Genomic DNA, 19,512 nt, shown 5'->3' with positions numbered 1-19,512 from the left:
AGGCGGCTCATGTTGCATGGGGCCGGCTCTCGGGGAGGGACCCGGGCCGTGGGCCCTACGAACAATTCCGACTGAGCGGGGGTAAGCTCGTCCGGAATCGCTCCATGCACACGCCTCTCCTCAACACCCACCATCACAGCCACGACACCCCCCTCCCCCTGAGGAGCAGGGCCCTGGCTGAAGGTGACCAAATCTCTGGCGTTCAGGAGGTCACGGTAAAAGCCAGGCAACTCCCGCCTATCCCGCCTAGCGCGTCGACTCATGCCCGCTACTGGGAGCCGTGAGCCCTCCTGAAGGCAGCGCCCCTGGCGGAAAAAATACGTCGCCAGCACGTGCCATTTAGGAAGGTAGTCCGAGTAGACGTACCTCCGCAGGGTCCTGAGTCGGAGAGCTGCCACCTGGGTACGAATACAGACCAGCGCCTGACCACCCTCCTCCAACGGGAGACTCAGAACCCCAGCAGAGACCCAGTGGTTCCTCTCACCCCAGAAGAAGTTGACCAATCTCCTCTGTAACATGGTTATAAAATAAGAGGACGGGACCACAGTGGCCATCCGGTACCACGCCCTCTTGGGAGCTGTCGGGGGAGACGACGCTTCCAGTCCGAGCGGCAGACAGGTCGGTGGCTCCAATCCTAGGGATGAGACTCAACCGGCGAGACCAATGTCGGGCAGAGCTGTAGTGGTGGGTGACTCCATTGTCCGAGGTCCGGACTGGAGATTCTGTGGCGGCAGGCGAGACTCGAGGATGGTCTGTTGCATCCCTGGTGCCAGGGTTCAAGATATCACAAGCTGAATTCAGAACATCCTCGAGAGGGAAGGTGAACAACCGGCTGTAGTTGTGCAAGTAGGCACAAAAGACATCGGGAAGAAGAGGAAGGAGGTTCTGCAAAGCGAGTTAGATACTTAGGAAGAAGACTGAAAAGCAGGACCTAGGTCTAAGTCCAGGACAAGGGGTCACAGTTTAAGGATAAAGGGGAAATCTTTTAGGACTGAGATGAGAAAAACATTTTTTACACAGAGAGTGGTGAATCTCTGGAATTCTCTGCCACAGAATGTAGTTGAGGCCAGTTCATTGGCTAGATTTAAGAGGGAGTTAGATGTGGCCCTTGTGGCTAAAGGGATCAGGGGGTATGGAGAGAAGGCAGGTACAGGATACTGAGTTGGATGATCAGCCATGATCATATCGAATGGCCTACTCCTGCACCTATTTTCTATGTTTCTAATATTCAGTACTCTCTGTTCAGTATCTGAATCAATGGGTGAGGTCCCAAAATGACATCCGCAGAACATGTCTGCCTATCATAACCTAATAGGGACACAGAAGGCTGGCCAAGCTGATCCTATGCATCTGTACATCCTACAAAGCAGAGCGGGCATGGAGTGAAGATGGGAGATCCTGAGGCCTTTCCCCTCAGGAGCCATTCACAGGTCACTGCTATCAAAGATTTTTGAATTATTTTTAAATAACAATCAGAATACTGTAGACTTAAAAATGAATTGAACATTATTGTTAAAAAAAATACGTTAATTAAAAAGACTTTGACGCACAGGGAATTAATTAACAACACTAAGTTAAAATTAAATTAAAAAAAATATTCAGATCACTTTTTACTCAAGGTGAACAACCCTTTCAAATGAATGGGACTGTGCTCCTTAAGGATAGAGTAAACTACTGGCCCGAGGTAAATATGATTTGTTTGAATAATTGAATACACCTGAACCATAAGGCATTCATTGGTATAGAGTTGTACTTTGAATTAAGTGTATCTTGGTGTTGCTGCTTGATTTAGTTAATACTCCTTTCATATTTGTCATAAATAGACAGTGTTCAAATACCAATACCAATACTTTATCGTTGGATATATGAGGCGCAATTGTGAAAAATAATAATTCCACAATACCACCAGGAGAGTAATGGAGAGCTTTCTGAAGGAACAATTTTAATTTTCCCTATTTTTAGATAGTCTCAGAAGCAGATTGGGAACAATATGTTGCCCTCTTAAGTTCTGTTGAGAACAGTTGAGTGTTGTAAGCTGCAGTAAGGTTCTAGAGGCCATTAGGCAAAGAGTGGTGAATCTGTGGAATTCATTACCACAGAACGTTGTGGAGGCCAAGTCAATGGATATTTTTAAGACAGTGATAGATAGATTCTTGAATAGTACAGGTGTCAGGGGTTATACAATACAGTACAATACAATACAATATTTATTCAATGTCATTTGAACCTCAGTGAGGTTCAAACGAAACTCTGTCATACAATAAATCCCATCCATTATTATTATTATACAAACAAAACAATTCCTACAAGACACACAAACAATTCAATTCACACAAACATCCATCACAGTGAATCTGCTCCTCACTGTGATGGAAGGCAAGTCTTTTCTCTCCCCTGTGCACCATTTTCCCCAATGTTGAAGCCCCAGGCGGGCGATGGTAACTCCCACGGCCATTAAGGCCGAGCCGGGCGATGTACGGCCCCGCTCCAGGTCTAAATGTCACAATGTTGGAGCCCCCGGCGGGCGTTGGCATGTCCCGCGGCTATTAAAGCCACGGCGGGCAAGATACGGCCCCGCTCCCGGTCGTTTCTTCCCCGCGACACTGGCTCGAGAAGTTGCATTGCGGGAGCTCCGAAAAGCGGCCTCCCACCCGGACCCGCAAGCTCCCGATATCACAGTCCACAGGCCTGCAGCTGGAGCCTCCGAGCTCTGGAGTCGGGCCGCAGCAGCGAGCCACCACCGCTCCCCACGCTCCGAGGCCGGCCAGCCCCATGATGGTAAGTCCGCAGCTCCGCAGGCTTCGCGACTGGAGCCCCCAGGTCATTCCGGTTGGAGGCCGCTTCACGGTGCTAGGCCCCAACGACAACAGAGACCCGACAGGGAAAAGGTCGGGTCTCCCGTGCAGGGAAGAGATTTTAAAAGTTTCCCCCTCCCCCGCCCCCCACATATTCACCAAGGAGAAGGGTATTGAATTATGTGAGGTAAGGGAAACAAATAGAGTAGCTATCGAAACTATGAGATTCAAAGAAGAGGAAGTACTGACACTTTTGAGAAATATAAAAGTGGATAAGTCTCCAGGTCCGGACAGGATATTCCCTAGGACATTGAGGGAAGTTAGTGTAGAAATAGCAGGGGCTATGACAGAAATATTTCAAATGTCATTAGAAACGGGAATAGTACCGGAGGATTGGCGTACTGCGCATGTTGTTCCATTGTTTAAAAAGGGTTCTAAGAGTAAACCTAGCAATTATAGACCTGTTAGTTTGACGTCAGTGGTGGGCAAATTAATGGAAAGGATACTTAGAGATAATATATATAAACATCTGGATAAACAGGGTCTGATTAGGAACAGTTAACATGGATTTGTGCCTGGAAGGTCATGTTTGACTAATCTTCTTGAATTTTTTGAAGAGGTTACTCGGGAAATTGATGAGGGTAAAGCAGTGGATGTTGTATATATGGACTTCAGTAAGGCCTTTGACAAGGTTGCTCATGGAAGATTGGTTAAGAAGGTTCAATGGTTGGGTATTAATGGTGGAGTAGCAAGATGGATTCAACAGTGGCTGAATGGGAGATGCCAGAGAGTAATGGTGGATGGTTGTTTGTCAGGTTGGACGCCAGTGACTAGTGGGGTGCCACAGGGATCTGTGTTGGGTCTACTGTTGTTTGTCATGTACATCAATGATCTGGATGATGGTGTGGTAAATTGGATTAGTAAGTATGCAGATGATACTAAGATAGGTGGGGTTGTGGATAATGAAGTAGATTTTCAAAGTCTACAGAGAGATTTATGCCAGTTGGATGAGTGGACTGAAAGATGGCAGATGGAGTTTAATGCTGATAAGTGTGAGGTGCTACATCTTGGCAGGACAAATCAAAATAGGACGTACATGGTAAATGGTAGGGAATTGAAGAATGCAGGTGAACAGAGGGATCTGGGAATAACTGTGCACGGTTCCCTGAAAGTGGAATCTCATGTAGATAGGGTGGTAAAGAAAGCTTTTGGTGTGCTGGCCGTTATAAATCAGAGCATTGAGTATAGAAGTTGGGATGTAATGTTAAAATTGTACAAGGCATTGGTGAGGCCAATTCTGGAGTATGGGGTACAATTTTGGTCGCCTAATTATAGGAAGGATGTCAACAAAATAGAGAGAGTACAGAGGAGATTTACTAGAATGTTGCCTGGGTTTCAGCAACTAAGTTATAGAGAAAGGTTGAACAAGTTAGGGCTTTATTCTTTGGAGCGCAGAAGGTTAAGGGGGGACTTGATAGAAGTCTTTAAAATGATGAGAGGGATAGACAGCGTTGACGTGGATAAGCTTTTCCCACTGAGAGTAGGGAAGATTCAAACAAGGGGACATGACTTGAGAATTAAGGGACAGAAGTTTAGGGGTAACATGAGGGGGAACTTCTTTGCTCAGAGAGTGGTGGCTGTGTGGAATGAGCTTCCAGTGAAGGTGGTGGAGGCAGGTTCGTTTTTATAATTTAAAAATAAATTGGATAGTTATATGGACGGGAAAGGAATGGAGGGTTATGGTCTGAGCGCAGGTATATGGGACTAGGGGAGAATAGGTGTTCGGCACAGACTAGAAGGGTCGAGATGGCCTGTTTCCGTGCTGTAATTGTTATATGGTTATATACACAGTTAAAAACAGTATTAAAAAACACGACAACTACATTTAACTAGACCAAAAAAAAACAAAAAAACAGACAGGCTGAAGGGACCGCTGCAACATGGTCACACCGCCAACAGTAACAGGGCGACTCACGGGGAGAAGGCTGGAGTATGGGGTTAAAAGGGAAAGATAGAAGCCATGAATGAATGGCGGAGTGGACTTGATGGGATGGAGTCATAGTCATAGTGTGCTACAGCGTAGAAACAGACCCTTTGGCACAACTTGCCCACACCGGCCAACATGTCCTAGTAGTCCCACCTGCCTGCGTTTGGCCCATATCCATGTACCTGTCTCACTGTTTCTTAAGTGTTGGGATAGTCCCTGCCTCAACTACCTCCTCTGGCAGTTTGTTCCATATATCCACCACCCTTTGTGTGAAAAAGTTACCCCTCCAGATTCCTATTAAATCTTTTACCATTCATTTTAAACCTGTGTCTTGTGGTTCTCGATTCAACTGCTCTGGGCAAGAGACTGTGCCTCTACCCGATCTATTCCTCTCATGATTGTATACACCTCTATTATTGCTATTGAGGGAGTGCAGCGTAGGTTCGCCAGGTTAATTGCTGGGATGGTGAGACTGACGTTTGATGAAAGAATGGGTGAACTGGGCTTGTATTCACGGGAATTTAGATGGATGAGAGGTTATCTTATAAAAACATATAAAATAGAGGATTGGATGGTAGATGCAGGAAAAATGTTCCCGATGTTCGGGAAGTCCAGAACCAGGGGTCACAGTTTAAGAATAAGGGCTAGGCCATTTAGGACTGAGATGAGGAAAACTTTTGCTCCCAGAGAGTTGTGAATCTGTGGAATTCTCTGCCACAGAAGGCAGTGGAGGTCAATTCACTGGATGTTTTCAAGAGAGAGTTAGATTTACCCGTTAGGGTTAAGGGAATCAAGGGATATAGGGAAAAAGCCAGTGGTCAAGATTAGACTTTTAATTATATAGAAGGCAAGGCAACTTTAATTAGGCAAGACGACTTTAATTAGGCAAGGCAACTTTAATTAGGCAAGGCAACTTTAATTAGGCAACACAGCTTTAGCATTTCCAAACCAAAGGCAACACAGTTTTAGCATTTCCAAACCAAAGGCAACACAGCTTTAGCATTTCCAAACCAAAGGCAACACAGCGTTAGCATTTCCAAACCAAAGGCAACACAGCTTTAGCATTTCCAAACCAAAGGCAACACAGCTTTAGCATTTCTAAACCAAAGGCAACACAGCTTGAGCATTTTCAAACCACATTAAGGGCACTGACTGGTCAGTAAAACCACTCACAGTTTAGTAGACATGTGTTCAGTGTAATTCACAGCTCAGACTGAGAGACGTGACCCTCTCGTTTCTCCATCTTGCAGAGGCTGACTGACGCACTCAACATTTCCGGGTTTTATAGTCCCTCTGGAAGGGGCGTGGCCTTCAGGAGAGAGAATCTCAACATTTTTTAAACACTAATAACTCTTTTATTTTTTATCGATGGGAAAATCCTCTTGTCCTGCGCAGCGGAGGGGGACTCTGAGTAAGATGACCAAAAATCACAGCCGTAAGTGCCAGCGTTTTTTCTAAAATCATTATACAGAACAACAGGAAGTGGTCAAGATCAGACTTTTAGGAATATAGATATCAGTGCAACCATGATCTGCAATTACCTGATCATCCACCCAAAATTATGGTCAAATCTGTGTTGAATGATGGATGGGTTGTTCTATGGTCAATGTACAGTGACCTTGGAAAGCAACTGTCATTAATAGTGCGCATTCATGTAACAAATCACGTCACTTTTATTTATTTACTGTTCTTATCCAATCATGCAATACATCCTCTATCATTTAGCTCTGTTCCAAAGACCATGCATATAAGCCATCAGGAATTTCAGCTCAAGTGAAAACGCACACTTGACAGAATTGTTTGTTTCAGAATCAGAAACTGTCATAGACTTCAATTATCTGCTACTGTGGTGAATTACTGTTATTTTGCTCAGTAGTCTGGAAGGAAATAGAATGGGCTCTCTTTCCATTCATCGTACCACTATTGGATTCATTTGTGCATTACTTTGTGCAAATTAATACAAATGTATTCATATGCAGCTTCATTTAGAGAGCTGGTATATCCCCAGTTCATTCTGTAGACATTGTAGACACTGCAGACATTGACAGATTTTTGTGTGGTGGAAAGGAATGGTCGACATTTGGGGATAAAACTCTGCATCATGGCAGGAGAGGGGAGATGGAGATTAGGGGGCGGGTGAACATAGGTCAGATGTGATTGGTAAGCCAAGGAAGGGTGAAGAATGATGGACATATGAAGCTATGTAGTGCAGGGGAGGGGTGGAGCAGGGAGGCAGAGGGCAGATTGGTAATGGATGGAGGCAAGCAAAAGAGAGAGAAAAACAAGAAACATCTGGAGGCAGATGGAGCTAGGGAAAGGGAGCATGTAGGTGGAAACAGCTTGGTGGAAACAACTAGTCTGGGTGTTAAGCAAGATACCTGCGAGGGCTGGTATCTGGTAAGTAAGGAAAGTGATAATAGGAGCCAGTAGAAGATAAATAAATGGCAGATGAACCAGAACCAGAAGCAGAATGTTGATGGCAGAAGAAGTGGGGGAGGGATGGGATGGGATGGGAGGGTGGAAACGTGGATATTGGTCTTGGTTTCTCGGTATTGCTTCATTATCATCATGTGTACTGAGATACAGTGAAAGTATCCTAAAAATAAGAAAACACCTTCAACAAGTGGAGGAGAAGAACTCACAAGGGAGAATCTAATGGATCTAATGGCTGACAAATCCTGTGGGCCAATAGTTCAACATCCTAAATAAATGAAAGGAATTGGTTGGAAACTTGTTGGATGCATTGGTTGTGATCTTCCAAAATATCCTAAATTCGGAGTAGGTCCCAATGGAATGGAAAAGCAATTGTAATAAACCCTATTAGAGAAAGGAGGAAGTCTGACAGCCGAAAGCCATTGCCCAATTATTTTTATATTTGTTATTGTGGAAATGCACTTCGAAGAACTAATAGCTTGTGATTTAAAAAATCTTAATACAGTTTAGCAAAATAAAGTGATTTTGTCAAAGGAAAGATTCTGGAGGACTTAATAAGGTTAATATTGAGGTGCAGTTTATTCTCTTCAGAGAATCTGGAACTACTTTCAGAATAAGGGATCTCTCATTTAAGGCAGTGATGAAGAGGAATTTCATCTGTCCGAGAATCCCGAATAATGGGGATTTTATACAGCAGAAAGCTGTGAAAACTGAATCGTAGTTCAAGGCCAAGAGAAACAGATTTTTAAATACATATGAAAGTCAGGGAAGGAAATTGGAGTTGACGTCAGGATCTGATCAGCTTTGATCTAATTGAATAGAAGAGTAAGCTCGAGGGACCAGATGACCTTCTCTTGCAACTATTTCTTGGATTTCTGCATGATGCTCCAAGTAAAAAGCAGGGCTTCTTCTGAATATCTGCTCCTGCTGCAGTATGATATACTAATAGTGTAGGAAGGAACAGCAGATGCTGGTTTACACCGAAGATAGACACGAAATGCTGGAGTAACTCAGCGGGACGCAGCATCTCTGGATAGAAGGAATGGGTGACGTTTCGGGTCTTCTTCTTCTACTTCTTCTTCTTCTTCTTGCGTATGGGGTGCACAGGCTAAAGTTGGAGGACAACTTGTTCTATTTGATCTTATTTGATTGTGCACGCCGGGTTGATTGCATTCATCGAAACAGGGCGGGCCACGTGATGGCTACGTTCCGGGTCAAGACCCTACTTCAGTCTGAAGAAGGGTCTCGACCCGAAACGTCACCCATTCCTTCTATCCAGAGATGCTGTCTGTTCCACTGAGTTCATCCAGCATTTCGTGTCTATCTATGATATACTAATAGATTATTTGAAAGTTATGGAAGCCATATTGATTTGGTTAATTTAAAAGCCACTTGAATCTTAACCATAATAATTGCAGTACTAAATGTAATGGAAATCCAATGATTTTGCATCTCAATTCAATTGTATAAGCATGTAAAAAAGTGCGCCATGTGATTACATTTCTGGGCCACTGTTTCAAATTCAGAAGACGCTTTCCGTTATTGTTGCTCTAAGATGAAATTGATGGCTGATAGATTTCTATGTTCCAACTCACCTTAACATTTTAAAGAATGAAATAGTATTTAAAGAGATTAAATCAACAGTACTTAGCCAGAGGCTTAAAAATGGAAGTATCCCTCTGAGAATAATTGTTCCAGTTTCAGGTTTTGAGAATGTCTTGTCTTTCAATAGTCTAACAGCAATTCCCAGAGCAGACATTGCCACATGCTATCTACTAGCTGTACATTTCTACACTATCTTTATAAAGAGTTCAATATGCAAGGGTCAGTCTTTTACCCATTTTCAAATTGTTTGTCAAATTTTGAGACAGACACAACTGCAGGTGCTGGAATCTGGAGCACAAATTTGCTGGAGAAACACAACAGATTAAGAAGCGTGTTTGGTGGAAAAAGAACTATTTTGGGCAAAGACCTGTAAAAGGGACAGCCTGATGCAGGATTTTGACCCGAAATGTCGACAATTCCTTCCTCCACCCAAAGATGCAACTTGACCTACTGAGTTTCTCCAGAAGATAGTTTGTTGCTGCTTATTTAATGTAATCTCTTTTAACAGATATATATATTATCAAAAAGTCTTTGGTTTTATTGACTAAAGAAAGCATACCATTTATTTATTATGTGTAGGAAAGAACTGCAGATGCTGGTTTAAATCGAAGGTAAATACTAAATGCTGGAGTAACTCAGCGGGACAGGGTGCATCTCGGGAGAGAAGGAATGGGTGACGTTTCAGGTCGAGACCCTTCTTCAGACCCTTCACCAGTCTGAAGAAGGGTCTCGACCTGAAACGTCACCCATTCCTTCTCTCCAGAAATGCTGCCTGTCCCTCTGAGTCACTCCAGAATTTTGTGTCTACCTTCCATTTATTTACTAGTTGGATCTCTATCGGCATTGCGAACAATAGGTCTATTAATTTTTAAATACATTTTTCAGAATATTATATGGGTCTTGTTGGCAAGGGCACCATTTATTGCCCATCCTTAATTGCCCTTGAGATGATGGTGGTGAGCTACCTTCAGGTACCACTGCAGTCATTTCATTTAAGGTATTCTGATAATAATGTTGGGGAAGAAGTTCCAAGATTTAAACCTATCTATAATGAAGGTATAGCAATAAATTTCAAAATATGATAGGGTTGTTCTTAGAGCTATCTCCTACCATTTATTGTTTAAGTGATTACCACCATTCATTACCAGGTGTGGCAGGACTTCAGAGTTTTGCTGTTATTAGTTGGTTGTGGAATCATGTTATTCCCATGCCCATCTGTTCTCCTCATTGAACCTGGTTGGCGATTATGTGATTACAGGCTGCTATAACGTAATTTCTGCTATTAGTGATAGTTCTCAATCATTCAAAGATGCCTTTTTTAAGCTTCTTGCTCTTTTCTGAGTCCAGCCCATTTAGCATAATTATAGACAATAGACAATAGGTGCAGGAGTAGGCCATTTGGCCCTTTGAGCCAGCACCACCATTTAATGTGATCATGGCTGATCATCCACAATCAGTACCCCGTTCATGCCTTCTCCCCATATCCCTTGACTGCTATCTTTAAGAGCTCTATCTAACTCTCTCTTGAAAGCATCCAGAGAACCGGCCTCCACCAGAGACAGAGATGGAGGGTATAAAGGATAACTTTTTGTCAGTGTACTTATAGGAGCCATTTATGCTTAAGTCAGTATATTATAGTAATGTCTGGATATTTCTAGTTCTTATCTGCATGTACGCTGGTAGGTGGGATTTGATACGTAGAGAGGTGTGTCTACCATATAACCATATAACCATATAACAATTACAGCACGGAAACAGGCCATCTCGGCCCTACAAGTCCGTGCCGAACAACTTTATTCCCTTAGTCCCACCTGCCTGCACTCATACCATAACCCTCCATTCCCTTCTCATCCATATGCCTATCCAATTTATTTTTAAATGATACCAACGAACCTGTCGCCACCACTTCCACTGGAAGCTCATTCCACACCGCTATCAATCTCTGAGTAAAGAAGTTTCCCCTCATGTTACCCCTAAACTTCTGTCCCTTAATACATCTGGAGAGGCTAGCGTAGACTCAGAGATTTAGAGTTTAGTTTGCCTCGAGGGATGGTGAGGACAACAGTTTTTACCATTATCACGATCACGTCCAAGTTCATGTTCACGAGACACCACACGGAAGAAATAATTAGAAAGAAAGTTATGAATTATTTATTTGTTTTGTATTTCTTCAATAAAAGACCAATTAATCAAGATACAACGATTGGAAGATTCGTTTTTGCTGTCTGTTAGTGCGTAAACTATATCTCCACCACATCCCTGAGTAGTAACGGTAATTAAAAGTTGGACATTGCAAAGTTTAGAAATTGCCGTTATAGTATTTCTCACTTGTACTAATGCCATCATGGTACAATGATGCAGCACGCATATTGTTGGGGATTAAGTAAAATAGGTTTACTTGTGTTGGTTGGCCTTCTTCTGTCATTAAACCAATGCGGGAGTCACATTCATCAGAATACTGCCAGCACGGTAGGTGGTGTTATCAGCAAGCCCCTCAATATGCTTGACATCTGGAGACTCCAGTGGAATAGTATTCTGTACCCTTGCTGCTTTGATTTTTTTTTCCTATTTCCATAGAACATGGAAGTTCACAGACCAATCCACCACTAAATTCCCAATCTCTTTCAACACTTTCACATCACCTCCCCTCAATTTTGTCATGCATCTGCACATGGAGCAATTCCCAATGACCAATTAACCCAACAACCCACATGTGTTTGGGATGTGGGAGAAAAGCCGAGCAGCCACGGGAAACCCACACGGTCACAGGGAGAACAAACAGACTCCACATAAGATCAGGATTGAACATGGATTGCTGGAGCTGTGAGGCAGCAGCTCAATTAGCTATGCCCCCTGTGCCCTTCACATTGTTTCGTGTGTATGACACTGTGGGGAGAATAATTGGTGATCAGGAGGAGGTTTCCTTTCCCATTTTGACCAAGTGCTGAGAAATTTGATGGAGTCAGGAGTCTAGGAAATATAGAAAATAGACACAGGAGTAGGCAATTCAGCCCTTCGAGCCAGCACCGCCATTCAATATGATCATGGGTGATCATCCAAAATCCGTTCTTGCTTTCTCCACAAATCCCTTGATTCCGTCAGCCCAAACCAATAAATCGAACTCTCTCTTGAAAACATCCGGTGAATTGGCCTCCACTGCCTTCTGTGGTAGAGAATTCCACAGATTCACAACTCTGGGTGAAAGAGTCAATCTTAATATATCTCAGGTCTACTCTTTCACACTTGTGTACCAGTGCACCACCAATGCTGATTGGTAAGGCTGCCAGTGGAATAAGAAGTAGCCAAGAATTGTGATGGAGAAGTCAGGCTCATTGACTGCAGTTATTTTATCTATGAATACCACTATGACAGACTGCTGTTTTTCTTGTCAGTGTTACCGCTTTCTCAATTTAAATGCCAATTGGCAGATATGTGCACAGAAACTTTAATGGGGTTGAAAATAATTTTCTCATGTCAACATTCAGTGCTCAGGTTGATCAGTGATTGTCATCATCGGCGGTCACTCGAAACGAGTATGACTGTCCTCTCCTCTCCATAGGGCCGATCCGCGATCCACACACTTTGGTGCAACGTGGGCAGTGGAGACTGGCGGTGGTTGGTAGTTGTCGAGCCCCCTTCTCTCTCTCCTTATGGTGCTGTCGCTTTGTCTCTGTGACACGGCATAGTTCCATTTTGTGACGTGCAGCTCCTTCCTGCACGGATTTCCTCCAGGAGCGCCTGTCCAGTGCAATGTACTCCCATGTGATGTGGAATTTTTTCAGACTGTTCTTGATGTTGTCCTTGAAGCATTTCTTTGGCCCGCCGGGGGCTTGCCAACCTTCCTTCAATTGAGAGTACAGGATTTGTTTAGGGAGACATGTGTTGGACATGCAGATGACATGGCCAGTCCATCGAAGTTGGTGCTGCATTTAAATCAGAATAAGGGTAATCATGAGGGCATGAAAACACTACTAGATAAAATGAACAAGCAAATTGGATTAAGAATAGCTAATCAAAATTAAAACAGTAAATGTGATCATTATGGATCTTTATAGATTATATCTTTCGATACATTACAAGAGGAAACAAAATTCCAAAAGGAGAACCTATCATCTATGGATAACTAAAATAAGAATAAAGACAGTTTCAAACTTAAAACAGAGTGGGAATTGGTCTTATGGTGAGTCTGGGCAAGTAATAAAGCAAAATGGTAGTTGAATTAAACATGTTGCATTTGCCCCATGTGCCCCACAAGGCATGTGCAACATCCCATAAATACATGAAAATTGGGAATGGGAAGTGATGGTCGAACTCAGGAAAATTCTAATTAAAACTTTTTATCATCACTTTTTTAACACCTTACGCTGTTGTCCATCAAGACTGACGGGAAGTGGCAAGTAAGAGAGTTGATGCATTGGTTTTAATTTTCTAACAAGATTCAGGGCAATAACAAGTGTGATTCATTAGAAGAGAGGGAAACAGAAGGCAAAAGACTGCAGGCTAGTTAGCTTAACATATACCATAGGAAAATGTTAGAAGCTCTTATTAAAGAGCTTTTAATAAGGCATTTAAGAAAAAGCAAGTAATCAGGTGAAGTTAACATAGTTTTGTGAAAAGGAAATGATGTTTGACAAATTCATTGGAGTTCTTTAAAGAAGTAATATGTGCTGTGGATAAAGAGGAGCCAACAGATGTACTGTATCAGATAAGGTGCCACATCAAAAGCTATTGCCCAAAATAAAAGTTCACTCCACTGGCAGGAAGATATTGGTCTGAATAGAATACGGCTAGTTAACAGGAAACAGAGGGCAAATGGATCCTTCTCTGATTGGCAAGATAAAGTGAGTTGTATGCCAAGGGGTTGTTGCTAAGACCTTAGTTTCATCTAATTTATGAAAGTAATTTTGATAAAGACATCAAGTGTCCGATTGCCAAAAATGCTGCGGTTGGGAATATGGGTAGAACAGAAATGTGTAAAGTCCCATCAAAGAATCCAAGAGCCATTTACTTAACCTATTGATAGTTAAGTAAATGGGAAAATATCTATCAGTGGAGTATAATAATAATAATAATATAATAATATGCCAAAGGGCATATAATATGTGGTGATCTATTTTGGCAGGAAATTATCTATACTATTACTAAAACTCTCATCTTGTCGTCTTCCGGTTTGCTTTTTAAAAAATTTGCGCAAAAACGGTACCATATATCGCTATGATTTTTTCGCCACCTTACTCATCGTTCTCCTCTGCTCCAAGCATGTTATGGTTCATTTCACTTCAAACGGACAAAAACGCAATAAAATTAGTAATCAAGTAGTAACATCTTTATTTCGCCAGGCGGGTGTGATAGTAATGCCCCTGTCCCACTTAGGAAACCTGAACGGAAACCTCTGGAGACTTTGCGCCCCACCCAAGGTTTCCGTGCGGTTCCCGGAGGTTGCAGGTGGTTGCCAGAGGTTGCAGGTAGTGGAAGCAGGTAGGGAGACTGACAAAAATCTCTGGGAACCTCCGGGAACCGCACGGAAACCTTGGGTGGCGCACAAAGTCTCCAGAGGTTTCCATTCAGGTTTCCTAAGTGGGACAGGGGCATTACTCTAACATTATGTAGATACAGACTATACAGAGCAGACTCTATCCTCACACAAAAGGGTAATGTTTAATCAGATATATTTATACCTCAATAATCAGCGATTCAGCAATACTTTATCTCACAGAGCATTGTACTGTCTGGCCTGCTAAGATTGACAGGTTCTTCCGAGGAAGCTATTTTTTGCAGATTCAAGCACTCTTGTTTTTTGACCTTGCTGATCTATTGTTTAAGTACATTGCAATCAGTAGAGCAGAGGGAAAGAACTGTTGTCTGAACATTTCTTTGTTTATATTATAGTGCAAAAACATCGAATGTTATAGTGCTGAGTGGTAGTGCCATTGAGTTTGGCAGCCTCGCCTGCAGCTGTTTGTACTTACATCCTTTTTAAAAATTTTAGTCTGTCAACAAGTTTTGTTGTCAAGGTCTTTTTATGTGGGGGGGGGACTGTTTTTCACAGTCGCTACCTGGGTCGAGGATGCGTCTTTCCTCTGAGCCGCATCTTCGCCCCCTCCTCGCGGCCCAACAACTGGATTGGCGCAGCCTTTCCTGCCGGAGACCGGCCAGAGCTTCAGCGATGGCGCAGCACAGAGGTACCATTGCGGAGCGGCTGATGCCTTACCGAGGTCTCCATGTTGAAGCTCCGGAGTGCTGGGACTGTCGAATTTCACACCGTGGAGCTGTGGTCTGCAGAGCCTCCAGCGGAGGCCTGGGATCTTTCGCCGAGGTCGCCAGTGTTGGAGCTCCGCTTGGCTCAGCCTGTGGACTTCGGGAGCCGCGGTCTCCGGTAGGAAGCGGCCGATTCGGACACTCCAAGCCGCTGAGAGTATTCTTCTGACGCCGGAGTACCTTCATCCGGCGACAGGGCCTGATACATCGGGCTGTCCGTAGTGGCGACTGCGGAGGCCTCAAATAGGCCCCAACCACGGGTGAACAAGAGGAAGAGGACTGAACTTTTATTGCCTTCCCTCACAGTGGGAAACGAGTGGGAAACGTTGATTCCGCTGTGGGGGATGTTTTATGTTTTAAGTTAAATTCTATGGTGTTGTGTTTATCTTATTTGTGTGCTGCATGGTAACTCAAATTTCACTGCACCAATTGGTGTATGTGACAATAAATGTCCTTTGTCCTTTGCTGTAGCCTTGCTAGTGTAATGGGAGAAAGGTGAAGGCATTTTCTGCTAGCTTTGCTAGTATAATAGGAGAACGGTGAAAGCCTGCCTTTGCTTCTAGTTTTACAGCTGAACCCATTTTGTAGTTTATAAAACTTAAACTTTCTCATTCCTTCCTCTATCAGTTTATGATAACTTTCACAATCCTCGGTAGGTACATAATGGTCGCAAGCAGTTAACAATAAAGATCAGAACAATTATTAATAAAAAGTGTAATATAGTATTATAAGTGTATTAATAAAAAATGTAATATAATATATATAGCTATAGTGTAATATAGTATTCCAGTCTATCAAACCAACTGAATGGCCAGCAGCTCCCATTTCCTTCATTGTACCCATGCATGTCACTGTCAACTTTAAGGATTTTCTCAATTTCTTGGGAAATGTGGGTAGCAAGGTCAGTGATATTAGAGGATTCATCAGGGATCTAGGCACAACACTCATCTTATTATAATACAGGTGCCTCTTGTTGATCTTTACGATCAATACTTATTTTATAGTAAGAACGTTTTTTTTAATATACAATAGTCGTAAAATAGTGAACACGATTACGTACAAAGATTATCAAGAATTTTTGCAGTTTGACAATGATAATAACCTGGTCGAAGACTTGTGTCAAATTCATGTTGTGAGATTAAAACCGTAAATAGCATACTTTATGACAAAATGGTAGGGGTAAAATGAGAATGGAGCTGTCAACTATCTTTATGCTGAGCTTATAAAAAAATAAAGAGTAATATTTTGAATTCATACGTTTCAGTCTGTTTCCGTTAACTCTTATTCAAATTCCCTCTTTTAATTGCTTCATGCCATTTATCCATGAATGTGGGACCTGTAGATTTGTTTTTAGCTTCTTTAAGAGATTAACATCCATAAGTTCAAATGTTACAAGATACCATGAACTAGAAGCATTATGTGTCTGATTGTAATTTGGTTTGAACCTGTCCTTGAGCTCGTAACGGGTTATGGCACAAACCCAACATCCTAATCAGATAAAGAAGCTTGTTTACCTTACAGCAGCTAGTTCACTGCTAATACTTCTATCATTGTAGCCCTCGCCGTTTCAGTGCGTAAGCAGACTGGCATGCTATTCTACTACTGCTGGTAAAACCACGGAATAATGGGCTACTGGTCTTTATGCAGGGATATGGAGAAAAAGGCTGAACATAGGTCAATTCCTGTAAAGGTGTCGGCTTCTGCCGATATAGATGACAGAATAATATTGGTATCAGATACTAATGGACTATTTTTAATAGCTCTCAGGTCTTAGACAAAACATCATTCATTAAATTTTCCCACTTTCGGGGTCTATTACACAGACTTTGCATTTTCACTAATAGTGCTCATTGCAATAAAGACAATCATGTCAATCATAAAGACCATAGCTATCCCTTCTTCAGCCTCCGGGGCCAGTCAATATTGTTTTACTTCATGGCAAGGCGGCTCCCTTTTTTATAGTTAGTTTATGTTCAGGGGCTGAATACACTCATCCCACATGATTCTTATGCTTTGCCCATAGTTCGTAGGGTACTTGGACCAGAGCCACAGTAGGCAGATACTCAGTAGGCAGCTGTTGCTTTTCATAGTGCCCCATTCCTTTCTGACCCATGTGATCTTTCCTTCTGTGTCATTGGCAACTTTAAAATATGAATTGTCTGTTTGTCCTTCAGCCATTTATCATTTTCCTATTTCTTTTGCTGTTACTGGAGGTCTAGTAACTATGATTAAGTGTGACTCAGAGGTGCCTCACATCTCAAATCGATCCCTTCGGTTTTATTCCTAATCCCAGGACCTCAAAGAACAAATAAGGGTCACTGTTAATTATTCAAGTTTATTCAACCACGGGGAGACTCGTTCCAAGTATCCCGGATTAAGGAGGCATGTATATAATTCAGTGCGATGCGTTCGCTTATGTTAATGGCTGGTTTTAACAAGATACTGTAAATACTGGCCTTTTTTATTTTTGTGTATGGCGTCCTGTTACCTCCAGTCTTGCAGGAGGACATCCAAGTTCATACTTCCTTTTTCCAGTTTCCTATTCTTTTGCAATAAATTAGGTGTATCCAACGAGGATTATTTTCGACCTTCACTGCTGTAGGTGTAGTCAGTAGTACTGGGAAGGGCTCCTTCCACCGTTCTCCCAATTTCCTCCGATCCCAATTTCTTATCAGTTCGTGATCTCCTGGTTGTAAGGATTCGCCGTTATGGTCAGCAGATAGTGGTTTCTGCATTTCTCTGGTTCAGCGGTTTCTGTAAGACGAACAAAGTTCGGGTCAATTGCTGCGCATATATAATTAATTAATCACTAAGGTCCTGTCCAGTCTCAGTCAAGGCTTTACTTAAATTCTTTAACTATTTACAAGGCAGACCCTTTAAAAATAGGTAATTATAAAGAAAAAACAATTTAAAAATTATTCCCAATTCTTTCAATCTATCTCTCCAAATGCACAATTTCAAATTAACAGATTTTTTTTCCTGAGGTAAAGGCATTTCCGATTCTCATCCAATACCTCAATCTGAATTCCACATGGCTAGTGCGCAATTCAGATCTCTCTTGAATTCAATTCAAAATGTAAGAAATAGGAAGAAATCAAACTTAAAATACCGACAAGGTCACCAATCCTAATGCCAGGTTTTGTGGCGAAGAAAATGAACAGTCTCTTTGCTTAGCCACATCCACTGTTTAATAAAAGTTGAGAAGACAGAGAATAAACAGTTAATTTCCACATAGATAGCTAATGCATTTCCAAAGAACAAAGGAACAGAAAAGAGCTGTGTGGGGCAGCTCATGCCCACACAGCTGCAACTTCGTAAAGAGACACTACCTTTTAAAACATATGAGATTCTACAAAGATTTATCACGTAAATGAGCAAGCTCATTTAATGACATCCTATTTAATCTTAATTATATGATTAATTCGACATTCACTCAGAACCGGTTCCACAAACAAGTAACAGTCTTTAAACTCACCCACTCTACACCCACTTTTCTGTGACATTCACTCACAAATTTCCACACCTCATGCAATATGCTAAATCTCAGATATTCACACACGCCAAAGCAATAAAATTCTCACAATTATACACTCCTCAAGGAAACCATGCAAAACTCTTAAAACTTTGATACACCCAAAAATGAGAAATGTACATTTTGATATATGATATTATCAGGCAAAGTTACTATGTCAGCCATGATCACATTGAATGGCGGTGCAGGCTCGAAGGGCCGAATGGCCTACTCCTGCATCTAATTTCTATGTTTCTAAAGTTACTATGTCTTGTGCTGTTGTGTTGCTAACCTTGACCAAGCTAGCTTTGGAGAATTATAAAACAGAAGCCATATACTTCTTAAATATAATTTAAGAAAACCAATAAGATAGCTGTCCTGCAGACAAGAACCATATATAGGCTGCATCAGAGGAAAACGTTATTGTCAGCCAGCCATTTTACATAATCTTGAGTTTATACCACTGGAGATGCAGGATTTCATTTCCTCACGTAATTACATAATGTATTCAAACACAGCTAGAAAGTTGCTTTGCTAGCCAAGGTCAGTGCTCCACTAACTTTACCGACCAAGACATTTAAGCAAATCATTCACCAAAAATGTTCATACATTGTTCATAAATACAACACATACTGAAGAAGGGTCTCAACCCAAAACACACTTTGGACTCTCTCTCTCTGTGTTGCTACTGTTACTGCTCCTCCATCTTAGACACAGGTCATTTCATTAAAAGCTTCAAAGTGTAAGCTACTTTCCACATTCCCTTCCCACCTTATCAACAAGCGTAAGGAAGTGTATATAGTGTAAAAGAAAAACATCAGGTACAAATTTGGTCGAGAGGGGTCAGCCAGACGTCCATCAAAGGGTCAACGGTGCAGCCCCCTAATTTCCAAAGATCTTTGTACATGGCAGAACTTTACATT

The 19,512-nt window shown here is 42.1% G+C and overlaps 1 protein-coding gene and 1 long non-coding RNA gene across 4 annotated transcripts in view; one reads left to right on the top strand and one right to left on the bottom strand.

Moving 5' to 3' along the window:
• The window catches only part of prkn (parkin RBR E3 ubiquitin protein ligase), an 833,127-nt gene that overhangs the window by 149,656 nt on the left and 663,959 nt on the right, over nucleotides 1-19,512 (top strand). The gene's annotated exons all lie outside the window — the stretch shown is intronic.
• Nucleotides 10,426-10,894, bottom strand: LOC116976128. The gene is made up of 3 exons (XR_004412879.1): nucleotides 10,816-10,894; nucleotides 10,632-10,635; nucleotides 10,426-10,531 (listed from the first exon to the last, which is right to left on the bottom strand). It is a non-coding gene; the product is annotated as an uncharacterized LOC116976128 (long non-coding RNA).

This window comes from Amblyraja radiata, chromosome 8, assembly GCF_010909765.2.
Source record: "Amblyraja radiata isolate CabotCenter1 chromosome 8, sAmbRad1.1.pri, whole genome shotgun sequence".
Taxonomy (NCBI): Eukaryota; Metazoa; Chordata; class Chondrichthyes; order Rajiformes; family Rajidae; genus Amblyraja; species Amblyraja radiata.
The sequence above is the reverse complement of the archived record's forward strand: the minus strand, read 5'-3'. Positions and strand labels throughout refer to the sequence as shown.